General features: G+C 47.8%; 1 protein-coding gene across 3 annotated transcripts in view; it reads right to left on the reverse strand.

The window, feature by feature from the left end:
- Positions 1-17,312, reverse strand: part of mTor (serine/threonine-protein kinase Tor) — a 461,269-nt gene that overhangs the window by 411,461 nt on the left and 32,496 nt on the right. The gene's annotated exons all lie outside the window — the stretch shown is intronic.

Consider the following 17,312-nt stretch of genomic DNA (forward strand, 5'->3'; position numbering starts at 1 on the left):
AGCCACATTAACATCAACATCACTTCGATGTCATGCCAGAGAGCGTTGTGGTGTCATGCTAGCGAGGACTCGCGTCATGCCAAAGCTCGGATAAAAAAGACGCCGGGTACTCAGCATAGAAGAAAAATTAGACATCATTCGTGCTATCGACCGTGACACAAAGAAGTTGGCGCTGGCACGCGACAGGGATCTGTTGTTGACTACGGTGTGTGGCATTTGGAATGCGAAGAAGTTGCTCGGCAGTGCTGCTGCGACCGCGAAGAGATGTCGGCTACGAGGTTCGACTTTCTGCCATCATTGCCTCTGTTGTTGCCGAAGTGTCGACTAGAGACAGTGATGAGGATGACACAGGCAGGAGCAGCACGTTACATCAGCCTCATGAATGTAATCGTCGCGACGAGAACAGGGGCGCGATAACGTAACTCTATTCCAAACGAATAGAAACTCCGGCACCCGGCAATGAAAAAGGCGCCCCGGGACTTCTGCAGCACTACTGCATGCGTGCACGGAGAATATGTAATGCCAACGAGGAATCTGCCGTGTGAGTGTTTGCCAAGAAGAGGGGCCTGGCTGAAAAGCGGGCATGCAGCTTCAGTAAGCTTGAAGCCGCTGCCATCGTGCTAGGCCGCCACGGCATCAAACGAAAATAACACTTTTGTCGTGCGAAGTGAATAAATACTGCGTGCTTTTTCCCCTTTCATCGCACTCTCTCCGAGTTCCGTTTTCTACAGGTAAGTGAGCGATCTCGTGCTATTTCGGTTAAACAGTACTACAGTAAAACCTCGTTCGACCGTACCCGCTTAAACAGTAGTTTTGTTTTAAAAGTAGTAAAGACAAATCCCCGACTCAGCGGCCATTGAACATAATGTGTTTTGTATCCGTATAAACCGTACCAGCTTATTGCATACGCATCGGTTAAGACGTAGCGTTTCCACTTTTCGTCGCGCAAACACGGTGGTGAGTCGTCTCCATCGGGCGGCCCGGCAGAAGAACAAGCCTCAGAGATCGGAACAACGGCCTCCAAGCACCCTGTGCATTTGCGCCTGAAGCCACATCAACATCAACATCATTTCATGCTGTGCCAGAGAGCGTTGTGGCGTCGTACAAGCGAGGACTCGCGTCATGCCGAAGCTCAGATAAAAAAGACGCCGGGTGCTCAGCATAGAAGACAAATTATACATCGTCCATGCTATTGAATGTGACACGAAGAAGTCGGCACTAGCACGCGACAGGGATCTGCTGTTGACTATGGTGTGTGGCATTTGGGATGCGAAGAAGTTGCTCGGAAGCGCTGCTGCGACCGCGAAGAGATGTTGGCTACGAGGTTCTTCTTTTCGCCATCGTTGCCTCTGTTGTTGCCGAAGTGTCGACTAGCGACAGTGATGAGGACGACACGGAAAGTGACAGCACGGGCGATTCAGGCCCGACAGTGGCAGAAGCTGCGCGTTACGTCAGCCTCATGAATGCAATTGTCGCGGCGAGAACAGGGGTGCGATAACGTAACTCTATTCCAAACGAAAAGCATTCCAAACTCCGGCACCCGGCAATGAAAAAAGCGCCTCGGGACTTCTGCAGCACTACTGCGCGCGTGCATGGAGAATATGTAACGCCAATGAGGAATCTGCCATGAAAGTGTTTGCCAAGAAGAGGGGGCTGGCTGAAAAGCTGGCACGCAGTTTCAATAAGTTTGAGACCGCTGTCGTCGTGCTAGGCCGCCGCAGCATAAAACAAAATAACACTTTTGTCGCGCGAAGTGAATAAATACTGCATGTTTTCTTTTTTCCCCCTTTCATCGCACTCTGAGTTCCGTTTTCTACAGGTAAGTGGGCGATCTCATGCTATTTCGTTTAAACAGTACTGCCGTTAATTACGTGCTTTCTCCGAGCTCCGGCCAACTACGGTTTAACGAGGATTCACTGTATAAACAAAGTACACATCGCATAGAAATCCTGTTAAAGCATGCAGACAAATGGCAACATGTTCAGCGAACTGTGCACTAGGTTCTGCCTCCCAATTCGATGAATCCATGCCTTTCTTAACCCGTCGTACTTACTGGATGGTATCAAGAAGAGATTGCCTTCACTGAAAGTATTTCTGCAAACGAAAGCACCGGAGGTCAGCAGCAGGTCATAGCGATAGAAAATGCTGTGAAGCGGCGTCGCACTTTCCACAAAACATAGTTCAAGGCATTTGCAACCCAACACAAGACGGAAGAGCAACGGTGCCAATGTGTGCTCCTCATCAGTCGATAGACGCTTCTCAAGCGATAACGGCGGTGGAACACGACTGTAAACAAGCGAAGCTGGCACGAGGGCCCACACGACGCCATCAGGCCAATAGCAATACAGCGTCAGCCTCAGCCAGAGCACGTGTGAGGAGGAGGTGGCATTCTTCAAAGCATGTCGCTACTTTACGAAGTTTGAGTTTGAGGGGCTTTAGCAACATGCACTTTCCCTCTGGCACACCGGGCGTTGTGACAGGCGCGAAGACCCACGTGATACCATTAGGCCAATAGCTACGTGGAGTCGGCCTCGCCCAGAGCACGCAAGGAGGAGGTGGCACTCTTCAAAGTGTGTCGCTACTTGAAGTTTGAGGGTTTTAGCAATATGCGCTTTCCCTGTGGCGCACCAGGTGTCACACCGTCGAGATCAATGTAGCTTTCGTGACCATGTTCGTGCCCTTTCCATTCGTGCTTCGACGCCGCAGTGCTCGCTGTGCATGTTCGCAATTCTCTTCTTTGCATCTGTAGCACTTGCACATTCCCTGTGGCACACCAGGCGTTGCACCGTTGAGATCATTGTAGCGTCCACAGGTGCATTCGCACCCTTTCTGCTTGTGTTTCAACATCGTGGTGCTTGCCGTGCATGTTCGTGGCATCTCTTCTTTGTATGTGTAGCACTTGCAGTTTCCCTGTGGCACACCAGGCATTGCACCGTTGAGATCAATGTAGCAGCCGCGACCCCATTCGCGCCTATTCTGTTTTTGCTTTGATGCCATGGTGCTCACTGTGCATGTTCGCGATGTATATACGATTGCACGTAACCCGCATTCACGAAGTGAAATGTCACTGTAACTTTTTTTAAGATCTTTATGAAACCCATTTAAATGGTTTGTAACACTGTGGTACAGTTGCCGACTGATTTTTCGGACTCCAAAAATTCAGACATGCTCGATTATTCGGTCTGCTTTGCGGCACCGCCATTCTCCCCATAGACCATAATGTATAACAACTGCTGAATGTTCGGACACCTTGCAACCTCTCATCTGATTTTTCGGACACTCCTTGAGGCAACTCGATCGAGAGCACCATAGACTGACTCTGATCGGTGTATGGTTCGACTTGATGAACGTCATTTTTGTTTTGAATGGAGCCTCCTTGCTGCCCCACGAAGTGGCGCTACTGGAAATCCCCGCTCATCATCATCGTTTCTGCCTGGTTCGATAGAGTTGCTACAGCAGTTCCGGTCTCAGCTTAGTAAGCCATGTCAAGACAATCCAGCAGCTGATTTGTTTGTTCCTTCGTGCGCGACGCTGCGAGTAGGCGACGTTTTTCATTTGTGCGACTGGTGTTGGCGTGATGCCATGGTGGTGTTTGCTTTGTGTGCTGTGTCGAGGTTGCGGTGATCCAACGCGGCATACGAAAACATTGCGTCAAGTGTCTAATGGCGCCGACAGGGCCCGCGCAAACTGCGCTAGGGAATGCCGGCAAGCGGGTGCCGGGAGGCCTAGGACTTGTCGCCTTCCGATGTGCTCCCTGCTGAAGCTGAAAATGTTCTGCCGAGACCTGCGCAGTGGTTGCATTGCAATTCCGGACACCGTCTCATTTGATAGTTTCACAGGTGCTGACACTGCTGTACTGACATGCGCAGAACTCGATGACTGCGAGATCATTCGTCAGGTTTCTGCAGCACTGCCAGACGATGACTCCGAGTTGGAAGATGACGCACCATGTGCTATGCTGCCGTCGTATGCGGAGTGTGTACAATCAGTGACTGTGCTTTCAGCCGCCTATAGTGACCGTATGACCCTCTCCGAGATTCAGCCTTATCTGATTGCACGTAAACAGAACAGCAAGCAACGGCGCATTCACGATTTCTTCAAGCCTATTGGCGAGCCCGAGTAAGTGCATGGAAATAAAATATTCTTTTTTCTTAATCTGCTTTTTCGGACACCTGTTTATTCGGACATTTCCGTAGTCCCCGTTAGGTCCGAATAAATGGTCGGTGACTGTACAACATAGTTTCACTAGATATGTTGAATTGGTGGATGTTAGCCAGTGTAGCAATAAACTGTAACCATTAATGCCAGTTGTAATAAATTTTATGGTGAAACACAGAATCAGCAGGTGAACAATACGACAAATCAACTGTAGAAAGGAGTACATATCATAGCAGCTGGGTTTGTTGACGCGAAGCTCCCACGAATCTGAATTCAGGGCTCTCAGGCAAATCTATACCGCACATAGCCCTCAAGTAGAACAAGAAGTGGCCTGTACAAAGTTTACATAACTGACATTGCCATGATAATGACATGAACAAGCGCTTGCCAGAGATCTCTCATGAGTGCCGAACACTGGAATATTTACTCACACAAACTGGACCAAGTGAGTTTGTGCTATGAAAGTCAGGTTGCCCGAGAGAGAGAGAGGCAAAAGTGGAGGAATGACAGGGAGGTTAGCCAGTGTAAGTACTGGCTGGCTACCCTGTGCTGGGGAAAGGGGTAAAGCAAATAAAAAGAAAAAGAAAAAAAAAAGAGAAAAATTCACACAGTAACGCAATGCTATGCGCTACAACATTCAAAGATGGTCGCACAAGTCGCATGTCCTTAAAAACTTCAGCAAAGCCCTTAAGGCCTTGAGTGCCAGAGCCAGTTTGGACCATTGTCTTAGAACTATTTCTTCTGTTATCTTAAACTGTGCTGGACTTGTAACCTTGTAATCTGAAGGTAAACATCATCATGTAACCTATCATCATCCATTGTTTTGTAAATGTATTAGCAAAGTTAAAGCTTTCTGCAACCTAGTGGTAAATTTGTTTATTCTTCACCTGCACTGACAATGAAAAAATGTAGAACGTCTCGCTAGATGCATACTTTGCTTATCTTATTGTTTACCAAACCACCTACGTTATTTGAATGTCAACTGGACAGTTTAAAGGGACACTAAAGCGAAACAATAAATCAGTTTAGGCTAACAAAGCATTGTTTGAGAACCCTGCAGGCAGTCATTTCAAAATACTAGTTTGATTATTAGATGAGAAAATGAAGGTCGAAGTATCAGTATTTTAATTTCGCGCCGAAACCCCGAAGGCGGCATGTCAGTGTGATGTTAGTGATTCTAAAGTATGTTTTAGCCTTTGGGTCGCATTGGCTGAGAAAAGGTTCCCGAAACTTACCATGTTTAATATTTGGTTCCTTTAGAATGCAATGTAGTCAATACGTACCACTATATAATTAGGTAGGCCCTAGAAGACGCCATCAAAATACATGATGTCACAGCCACCAGGTGCAGGAAAGTCAAGGAGGCGTCACCACCTGTCTTTCGTTCTTGCGCTTTTTCTGGCTTTCCAAGAGTCTTATCGTAGGTGAGAGTCGTGTTTTTGGTGTTGTAGAAAGGTAATTTACTGATGCAGAAGAAATCATTTTTCTCTTTAGTGTCCCTTAACGACGATTTTGGCGACCTTGCAGCACAATGCAGTGAAAATTTAGCAACTTCTTTGTCTCTGTTTAGCGACATGATCAGAAAAAAAAAACTGGCAGAACTGTGCCTCATGCAGCCAAGGGTGATTATCTTCAGGAGATAAGCTTAACCCTTTCGTTACCGCACCTATAGAGCTCAATCAATTTGATCAATCGTTTTTTGTACGTGGCGTGAAGCAGTTCCATTGAAATTCTTCACTGTCAAACCTACATATTCTCACATAGTAGTGACGGTGAAGAAGGCAGCAAAACTGTGATTAACGAAACTAGCGTTTTACTGGGCGAACTTGTGCCCTCAAAAGCAGGCTAGCCTCAAAGAACAACAATAGCGGCGAACACACTCGGCGATAGTCAAAAATATGATCAGCAGGTCAAGCGCGTCGGCTTTTGTACATCAGTCGTCAAATGTTCAAGAGTAATCACTGGGACCCACATGTCTTCCACAAAGTTCTACACTATTCGCGTCACGCATACAGTCGACTCCCGATAATTCGAAGCCGCTTAATTGGAATTTTCGATTAATTAGAAATGAAGTGCTGGTCCCGTCAGTTTTGCATGTAATCCTATAGAAGAAATCGCTCGATAATTCGAAGTCCTCATCCAGTAATATTGTTTAATTGGAAGTTAATTTTCAGCCAGGATCCTCGAGGTGACCGTCATTCTTTGGTAGAATGTGCAATTTTTCAAGTGTTGCAACAGTTTCGTGCTCCGCGTTGGTGTCATCGCCACCGCAGCCGCCTGCAATGCCATCCTTCTTGGAGCGGCGCGATTATTCATTGCTACGGTTGCCGTGGCCTCCACGATCAACTCCGGCGGGAGGCGACGCGGCTCCCGCCGGAGGCCACGCGCGGCTGCCGCGCGTGGCCGGAGCTGATCGCAGAGGCCACGCGGGCGCCATAGGTGCACGCAGCGCTGCATACTGGCAATGGCGAGATTGTGCGAGATTAGTCTTGCAGCGTGCGCAGCGTATGTCGAGGCGTGTGTTGGTCGAGCGCCTTTGTACGGGAAGCTCGTAGGCTAGGTTGTTCCACGAGTGATTCGGAATTGACTGTACCTAGTCGCGCAGTTTAGAGCCATGGCAAACCGTGGCTCTTATCGCACGCTCGACCTGGCAACGAAAGTCGAGGTTTTGACGGAAGTTGAGAAGGGAGGTGCCGCCAAACAAGACATAGCGCGGAAGTACGGGATCAAGCCGAACACGCTCTCTAACTACATCAAGAACAAGCGCACAATAATGGATACCTTTGAGAACGACAAGTTCAAGACTTCTCGGAAGCGAATGCGCACCGGCGCTTACCCAGAGTTGGAGAAGGCTCTGCTGGTTTGGATTAGGGAGGCCAGGAGCAACAAACTTCCTCTCAGCGGAGACATCGTTGCGATGAAAGCCCGAACGCTTGCAGCAATGTTGGGGATCGATGACTTCGTTTCGTCAGATGGATGGCTGACGCGCTTTAAAGATCGCCATGACCTGGTTTTCAAGAGCGTGTGTGGTGAAAAGGCGTCCGTTAACCAGGAAACATGCGCCACGTGGAAGGACGGAAAGCTGCGTGAATATCTCGCCGAATACAGACCGGAAGACATCTTCAATGCAGATGAGACTGCATTCTTCTATCGGCTTCTACCAGAGGAGACCCTGACATTCAAGGACGATGACTGTGCTGGGGGCAAACGCAGCAAGGAGAGAGTGTCGGTGCTGATCGTGGCAAACATGACTGGCATGGAACGATGTCGGTTACTTGTGATCAGGAAAGCCGCGAAGCCGAGATGTTTTAAAGGCGTGAAGACACTGCCTGTGGACTCTGAGGCGATCAAAAAAGCGTGGATGACGGCCGAAATCTTCAAGAGCTGGATAAGCAAATTGGACCGCAAGTTTGCTGCTTCGAACCACAAGGTGTTGTTCTTTGTCGATCACTGCAGTGCTCACGTGAATGTGCCAGCCTTGAGTGCAATACGCCTCGCATTTTTGCCTGCAAACACAACGGCTGTTTTGCAGCCAATGGACCAAGGCATCATCAAGAATGTTAAAGTCCTGTACAGGCGGCACCTCCTCGAGCGCATGATTTTGTGTATGGATAGCTCCACAAAGTACGAGGTGAGCCTGCTTAGTGCCATCCACATGTTGGCGTGAGCATGGGATCGTGTGAAGCAAGAAACAATCGCAAACTGCTTCAGGGCTTGCGGTTTTGTGGCAGCTTCTTCGGAGGATGCCTCTGAAATTTCAGCGGAGGAAGCGTCAACAAGCGAGCTTGACGGCACTGATTTTGGTGATGCTCTCGGGGACGTCAATTTTGAAGATTACGTCGCCGTAGACAAGGCGGTCGAAACGTGTGGTGCGCTGACGGATAGCGAAATTGTAGAGATTATTCGGCCCCAAGAAGCGACCCAGGAAAGCGACGATGACGTTGGAGGCTAGCCGCAACCTAAGGCTGCCGATGTAGCTGCGGGCCTTGCTCTTGCGGAGTGCTTCTTTGCCGCTGAAGGTAACGCGGAAGAAGCGTTCCGCCATATCTACAGCCTGCAGAACTTGCTTTCAGCAGCGCGATTCGGCAAGAAGAAGCAAAGCAAGATGACCGACTATTTTTCTTAGAAAAAATACTCGATTTCGCCACAAATAAAGTGCTGTTTTTTGTATTTTGTGCTTAATTGGAAGTTTGTTTAATTCGAAGTTTTTTGCGGTCCCCGTGAACTTCGTATTAACGGGAGTCGACTGTACATGCAATCAGATTACACAAGGTTCGTTAACAGACATCAGATGAAATCATCGATAACGTTCCAGAACCTTGCGATACATGCAGACGCGTCCTTCGCTGTGCGATAAGATTTGTTAGGCGGTGAAATGCGGTCGCCTGATAAAGATAAACAAGCACACATGTCAATATAACCAACCTCATTTCAACGAAATTCGCAATGTAATGGACAATTTTCATTTTCTGACCTTAGTTCCACAAGAACCTTGAAACTTTTTTTACTTAATGAAGTTCTTTCATGAAACGATTTTGATTAAACAAATTTTTCGACCATTTCAAGCATGTATTTGTCACCTGTATGGCTGGTAAGTGTAGCAAAACACTATAAAATTGCGGGCCATGGCAAAAGTTATTTGCAAACGTCCTTCCGCATAAAAAGCTTGAGCAGCAAAAACCGTGTCAAAGCGCGTGCTCTGAGGCACGGTGTGCCGGAAACACCGCTGTGCTACTTCTCACACTGGTAAACAATTTGCACAGGCCATAGGGCATGCAGCAGCTTGGAGGGTTAGGAGAAACATGAAAGCTGACAATTCCTTCAGCACAAGGGGGTGGTGAGGGGTAAGGGCCAGGATATGCACGCCTATGTACCCTCTCCCCCTTGTGAATGCGTCTTCTCTTCTAGTCTTGCCATGGCTATGCATGGATGTCCATACGCGGGCCGTGCATTGTACCTTGGAGGTAACCTGAGGCAAGTACAGAGGGCAAGCCGACATGGTTCGTATCGTGATGTGCATTGTGTCCCTGCGTGTCCAGTGCTGGTGGTCGCCTAATCTCAAGTTTCCAAGACACACTGCGAAGCGTTTGCTCATGTTGTGACAGCTAGCGTTTGTGGTAATCTGTTCATGTTCACCTGGGCACGTGTGACATTGATGAAACTATGAACCTTACTTCACGCAGTTGTCTCTTTTTTGCCCCCCGCCTTTCTGGCGAAACTGCGACATTTTTTTTTATCAGGACGAATATCGAGATCTTTTTATACAGTGCAACCTAGTTAAACCATTGTTGGCAAGAGCTCGGAAAAAGAACGCACTAAACGGTAGTACTGCTTAACCGAAATAGCATGAGATCGCCCACTTACATGTCAAAAATGGAACTCGGAGAGAGTGCGATGAAAGGGGAAAAGAACATGCAGTATTTATTCACTTCGCGCGACAAAGGTGTTATTTTCGTTTGATGCCACAGCGGCCTAGCAGCGATGACAGTGGCCTCAAGCTTACTGAAGCTGCGAGACACCTTTTCAGCCAGCCCCCTCTTCTCGGCAAACACTCGCATGGCAGATTCCTCGTTGTCGTTGCATGTTCTCCTTGTATACGGGCGGTAGCCCTGCAGAAGTCACGGATCGCCTTTTTCATTGCGGTGTGCTGTTCTCGTCGCAACGATTGCATTCATGAGGCTGACGTAATTTGCAGCTCCTGCCACTATCGGGCCTGAATGGCCCGTGCTGTTGCTTTCCGTGTCGTCCTCATCACTGTCGCTAGTTGACACTTCGGCAACAACAGAGGCAACGATGGCGAAAAGTCGAACCTTGCAGCCGAAATCTCTTCGCGGTCACAGCAGCGCTGCCGAGGAACTTCTTCCCATTCCAAATGCCACACACTGTAGTCAACAGCAGATGCCTGTCACATGCCAGCGCCGACTTCTTCATGTCACATGTGATAACACGAATAATGTCTAATTTTTCTTATATGCCGAGCACTTGGCGCCTTCTTTATCCGATCTTCGGCATGACGCGAGTCCTTGTTTGCACGACGCCACAATGCTCTCTGGCACGGCGTCGAAATGAGGTTGATATTGATGTGGTTTCACGCGCAAACGCACAGGGCACTTGGAGGTCATTGTTCTGATCTCTGAGGCTTGTTGTTCTGCCGGGCCGCCCGATGGAGACGACGCCCCGCTGTGTTTGCACGACGAAAAGTGGAAACACTACGTGTTAACCGATGTGTACACAATAAGCTGGTACGGTCTATGCGGATACAAAACACATTATGTTCAATGGCCGCTGAGTCGGAGATTTTACTTTACTACTCTTAAAACTAAACTACTGTTTAAGCGGGTACGGTTTAACGAGGTTTTACTGTACTTTTTTTTATTTGCGGGTGCCGTCTGGTGACGCCTGCGAGCACTAAGCGTGGTTAGCCATGGTGTCCCAAGATTTACAGCCCCACATGATGTGACACCCCTAGACCTCAGTCGCTGTGAGCCAAATGAATGCGTTGCTCTTGGCACGATCTCCACCACATGCACTGGCGCTCATAACCATGCTGTTATGGCTCAACCTTTTTGCAATTTATTTATAAGTTCTTACTGACGAGATACTATCCACCAGGAATGACCTAAGAATTTGTGAAATTACTTTTACTGCTGAAACTTTAAAGCCTCCAAATAATGAAATTTGCAATCGAAAAATCTTTGCGCTGCAAGTACACCATCATTATATCGAGGTTTGACTGTACTAGCAACATCATGCAGCTTCTGAAATGACGACTGACCTTTAAATATTTGTCCTATTTCACATTTTTTGCTAGTTGGGAAGTCTGGAAAAATAAAACTTTGACTGTAGGTGTCATTGAAGCTAACCCCCAGCGTTTCTAGCGCCCTTTCAATGAAAAAAAGACACAAAATTTGCCCTTTGGTTGACTCAGCAATGGAATTTTTAAATGACAGCACCGATGAAGACACAGCAGCTTTTTTCTGGTTCTCAATTTTCCAACCCGACATATAGGCTGTTTTACGGATGTCTCAAACAAGAGTACATGCTCATGAGTGTGTGTTATTCTGATACAATAAAATCTCGTTAATTCGAGCCCCGTTAATTTGGAAAATCAGACAATTCGGATTCATCCTCTGGTCCCAGCAGATGTATGCATTATTTAATTGCTTCAAGCTTTCCTTAATTTCGACATATTTGACTGCACACTGGTTTATTCGGATAATCCTAGGAGTGCAACAAGCACAGAGTAACCACAAATGTGTGATGTAAAAGAGCAAGAGCAAAAGCGCACTCACACAAGAGCACAGTCGACTTGCCCGAACAAACAATGCTTTGTGAGCCTAAAAAACACGGTAAAAAATGACCCAGGTGCCAGCTGCAATGAGTAAAATCAAATGCTCCCACTATAATAGGAAACTATCTGTTTTCACATATGCGAAGCTACTGCTTTCCCTCATAGCATGGCATCACTATGGTAAGTATTTATGCCAGGAAATCTTCATACAGTCGAAACCCGCAATAACGAAATCGCCGGGGAAAGCAATACATTTCGCTTTTGCGGGAATTTTGTTAGCGCGAGAATGAGGCAGAAAAGACAGGGAAGGGAATTGGCTTGCAAAAAAAAAAAATTTTATTGCCAAAAGTCGGTCATCTTACTTTGCTGAGCCTTGCCTTGCAGCAATTTTACTGCTCTCGACTCGCACTGCAAGAAGTGGTCCATTGCCACGTCGTCATCATGCTCACTGAAAAATGAACGAATTACGTCGAAGGCATTCCACACATCCCGCAGGTTCACAGTCCTCTTGTGATTAGGTGTCTGGTGGTCGTCGGCGTCGTCGGCACCTTGGCAAACGCTACTTATGATGACCTCATCAGTCATCTCTTCATGCACGACAACACCTTCCTCCACACGAACGAACTCATCGATGCTGAGGCCATCCGGAACACCATCTGTCACGGCAGAAAGTTCATCACAAGCGTGGGCCAGCGATGGCGGCACTTAGCCGTCAGCACTGTCATAGAGTGCGCCGTCAGCCCTGTCAACTAGTGCAACTTCAGGCGATTCTTCTTGCGATGCCACTGGATCAGTGCATGATGCTTGCCGAGTGGCAATGAAGCCAGCATGTTTAAAACAATTAGCTATCACGGCTGGCGACATCGCAACCCATGCGGCGGCCACCATCTCAAGCGCCATGAACATGTCCACTACGGTGGGACGCTTCAACTGGAGCTTCAGCAGCAGATGCTGAATCAGCCTCTCCCTGTAGGCGCACTTGACGCTACGAATGACGCCTTGATCAAGTGGCTGCAGCACGGAAGTGCAGTTCGGTAGAAAAAAAACCAAGCGCACGTTTCCCAGTTTCACGTCATCGACATGATGGGCACTGCAATTATCCAAAAAAAGGCAGACCGATCTGCCTGCCTTCCGCATGTCCGTATCGAAGGCCTCGAGCCAGCTGCCAAATATGGCCCGGGTCATCCATGCCTTCAGGTTCGCGGGGTATTGTACGGGCAGCCGACGATTTTCCTTGAAGCAGCGGGGCTTCTTGCTTCTGCCGATTACAAGCAGTGGCCGTTTATCTGTGCCATCCATGTTAGTGCACAACAAAATTGTGACACACCGCTTGCTGTATTTTCCCCCGCGGCATTTCTGGCCTTCTAAGTCCAGGGTCTTCGATGGCAGCATCTCGTAGGATAAGGCCGTCTCATCTGCGTTATAAATATCCGAGGGCTTATACTGGTCCAATACTTCGTTGTTGGTCAGCAGCCACGACGAAGTTGTCACAGGGTTGACGGCTGCTGCCTCCCCAGAAATGACTTTGGCCACTATGTCGTGGCAGGCTTTGAAACGGCTCAACCAGCCAGAGCTAACCTTAAAATCAGCGTGCCCGAGAATGCACGCGAAGTCCAGCGCTTTCTGCTGAAGAACTCTGCCAGACAGCGGCACTTTCTTGGCACGCTGTTCACAAAACCATGCAAACACCGCCTTGTCTACGTCTGGAAATGCCGCAGCGCTCACCATTTTGTTCTTCGCACTCACACCATTTCCGAGCGCGCCGAGAATGGAGGCCTTGTTTTTCAGAATCTTAGATATCGAATTGCACGCAATTCCAAATTCTTCGGCGATATCCATTTTCTTCCTGTCCTTTTCAGCTTGGGCAATAATTGCAGCCTTATCCTGCAGTATCATAAATTTCCTCTTTTTGGCTGGAGGCGGCATCTTAGCAGGCTGTCAAAGCAAATGGTCCGATTGGCACACAGACACACAATTGACGCACTCTAGCACCAATGACACTGAGCACACGACCATGTGTGGCGGTACGCAAAGCCCACTGATAAAGAGTCATCTGGGTTATTGGAGCCTTCATATGTAGTAGATGTCGATTTGGCTGGCATGCACGCAGGCATTTCACTCCGCATTTAGCACATGCTGTGATGGCACACAGGATTAAATAAAATGTGCTCACTGCGAGATCGCCTACGGTTCTTGTCTTTGTTTTTATTTGTATCATTTAAATACTAATAATTGCATTTTTGGCCCGGACACTGCGCAGTCACCCGTTGAGATGGGCGAACGACCATCATCATCATCGCTGTCGCCTGTCACGAGGTGGTGCGAGGCTTTTTTTTTATTGTAAACAGTGATGGCGGCGGCCACGCAAGTGTGCTGTGACAGTAGTTAATACAATTTAAGCGCACAACGAATGCATTTGAGCAGTTTCCGGACACAATTAGTGTTACGTGAGTAGATTATTTGCAGACTGTCGTTTCAGAAAATTTTATTAATGAGGGATTGCTACAGAAAAAACTTTCGTTGTCGCGAGATAGGAAATGCATTGACTGCTATGGCTGTTCGCCGGGGATCAGAAAATATTTCGTTGCGGTGAGAATTTCGTTCCCTCGAGATTTCGTTACCGCAGGTTTCGGCTGTACAAATTTCTTTTGCATTATCTGACTTGCAAAAGTTGGGAACCAAGGACCAGGTGGATAGTTTGCATATTTCATATTCTTCCTAGTCTCAGTACTTGTACTAAAGATAGCTAATTATTACTTTCATTCGTGTTCCTTGAGGTGCTTCTTTGAAGTTTCACACAAGAATCGTCAAAACTTGTCTGAGCAATTATCATTGCTATATGTTCATTGCTATACAATGCAATCTACACTCGTTACAACAAACCTGCGTACAACAGACTTTCAGATACGGGCCATATTTCAGCCTTAGTTTGTTCTACCCATTTTATTATTTCACCAAGTTTGCTTTTAATGGACCATGCTATGATAGACTATCGGCTACAGCACACGAAATTAGCGGAGATTTTTGTCAAAATTGGGCGTATACAGCACACTTTTGCCGTGTCGGCACGGGCTCGCAACTGACTTGCAAGGGTCAGCCGATGATTGCAGCTCAATATCCTGCATGCGAGGGATGGAGGGAGGAAAGCGGGACGAAACGCGTCTTCTTCTTTCGCGCGCAAGGCCAATGAGGCACGGGGGGGGGGCTGAGACGAGGGAAAGAGGAAGGAGGGGTTCTACGGTTGTACTTCGGTAGCTGCTGTAAACAGCGTGGCCACGTGGGTGCCATATCTTGAAAGCGATCTGTGATGTGGACAAAGTGTGCACCCACACAGGCGTCGTATCTTGAAAGCGATCTGCGAGGTGGACAAAGTGTGCCCAGTGCCCGTAGCTTCGTATATGCTGTGCTTTCGACGTTTAGTTTATGTTCAAGCGAGAGACAGCACGAAGGTAAATTCGGTCGCTGCTGCTGCCGCACTTATCTTGCTTAATTTCCTATCACAATCGATGCTTCGCCTTTCGGGCGAAAACTGCAACTTTTCTTTTTTTTTTTTTAACTTTGGACGTCTGTTGCTTGCTCTTTGCAATAAAGTTGTTAGACATCGCGACGAAAGTTTCGGAAGTGAGGTGTCTCGGATATTACGAACTTCAGATAAAACAGACGTTTTTTGTGGGATTATCAGGGCCTGTTGAAACGAGAGTCGACTGTATGCGCTATGCAATACAGTGGTATACAATGTGGGGATGCGCGCCTCTCACGTGTCCCCTGATATGTTGTTTTCCTGCATAGCTCCCGTCTCCTGTAATCCGGCTTCGCCGCGTGGCCTGATGCCAAGCGGCAGTCGGTCTGGTTGAAGCGCAGTATGAGAGATGGTGCGAGTGTTGCGCTGCTAACGCCACCTAATGGCGGGGTTACTTGGGTGCGGAAAGGAGAAGGCACTTTCTCTTTGGCTCGAGGTCGGCAAGCAGCGCGGACGTGCCGCACGTGCGTCGATCCGTGGTTCTGTGAGACCGTGTCACGAGGGCTCGTTCGAACGCGCCACCGTTCGCGTGACCATACGCGCGAACGACCAGGCGTTGGGATCCAGCATGGGGCGAACATATTCGCTCGCTATCCAGTCGCGGTGAGTTCGACTTCCACGATTTGCGATTTGTCACGCGCCCATCGGCATGTTTTGGGATAGCAACTCGGCTAGCAGGCATTGATCTATGAAAGGTGCAATAAATGCCCTTGTGATTGTTTGCACCACTGTGCTGTCGTTCCTTTGTCCCAAGAGCACGGGTGAGAATCCCACAACAACACACCAGTGATCAGGCTTTAATTTTATACTTCGACTACGACGTCTTGAAGCAAAATGTAAAAACACAAAAGCAACAAAATTTAGCACATTTCTAGCAGTAACAATAGTTAAGCTGCTGGTGGTTGAACTGTTACGCACGTAAATCAGCTTTATATTTTTTATTTTTTCCTTCGTGTTTTCGATATAGCCAGTGTGCCATTTTGAATGGTGCATTTAAGTATTTTGCAAGAAAATGAACAGCTCGCCACTGCCAGTATACATGCAAAATATGCACCTGCAGTTTAAATCTGTCAGCCAATTGGAGCGCTTCCTGTGTGTATGTTGCAGCAGTAACAAATCAGGATGCTGGTTCTTTTTCATTTTGCGTACTTTTTTTTTGCTTTTATTTGTGCACTGCGAAATAAAGTGCTAGAGCTATCTGAAGTTCTGATATCTCCTAGCGTGTTTGATATTTCTAGTGCGCTGTTGATAGCACACTAGAAAAGCATGATTACCTCAACTTCTGCTTCACATTTTTTCCTAATATTTCCCTAAGTAATAAAATGACATCTGGGGATCATGGAAAAGAAGAATTGGAAACAGTGACCAAATCGACCATTCTAATCGGCAAGTCCCCCCTCAAACGAGTGGGCAGTCCACCAAGGAAGTGGGTAGTAAAACCAGTGAGTAGCATTTCCTTCAGCCCCACTGAGTGGAGAACCCTGACCATAGATTAGGCTTAGTAGTGGTTGGAGATCAATGTATGTCTGCCTATTCATCAATGGATATTCACACTGCATCAATTGCATCATTGCATCAAATGGTAACTCGAGGTTATAATAGAAACTAAGAAAGAAACCAGCACCAATTGTGGTGCATACGGTGCTGTCTTCACCTAAGCAGAGACTAGTTGCGTGGCTTGGAGACTCCCTTGGCCAGTTTTGAGTCGGCTGTTCTACTCCCAGCTAGTTCTAATACAGTAAAACCTCATTAAACTGTACCCGCTTAAACAGTAGTTTCGTTTTAAAAGTAGTAAAGTCAAATCCCCGACTCAGCGGCCATCGAAAATATGTTTTGTATCCGCATAAGCCGTACCACCTTATTGCGTACGCATCGGTTAAACGTAGCGTTTCAACTTTTCGTTGCGCAAACACGGCGGTGTGCCGTCTCCATCGGGCGGCCCGGCAGAACACCAAGCCTCAGAGATCGGAACAACAGCCTCCAAGCGCCTTGTGCATTTGGGCGAGAAGCCATATCAACAGCAACATCATTTCGACGCCGTGCCAGAGAGCGTAATGGCGTCATGCAAGCAACGACTTGCATCGTTCCAAAGCTCGGATAAAAAAAGGCGCCGGGTGCTCAGCATAGAAAAATTAGACATCGTCCGTGCTATCGAACGTGACACGAAGAAGTCGGCGCTGGCACGGAACAGGGATCTGCTGTTGACTACAGTGTGTGGCATTTGGAATGCGAAGAAGTTGCTCGGCAGCGCTGCTGCGACCGCGAAGACATGTCGGCTACGAGGTTCGACTTTTCGCCATCGTTGCCTGTGTTGTTGCCGAAGTGTCGACTAGCGACAGTGAT

This window comes from Dermacentor variabilis, chromosome 3 (assembly GCF_050947875.1).
Source record: "Dermacentor variabilis isolate Ectoservices chromosome 3, ASM5094787v1, whole genome shotgun sequence".
Taxonomy (NCBI): domain Eukaryota; kingdom Metazoa; phylum Arthropoda; class Arachnida; order Ixodida; family Ixodidae; genus Dermacentor; species Dermacentor variabilis.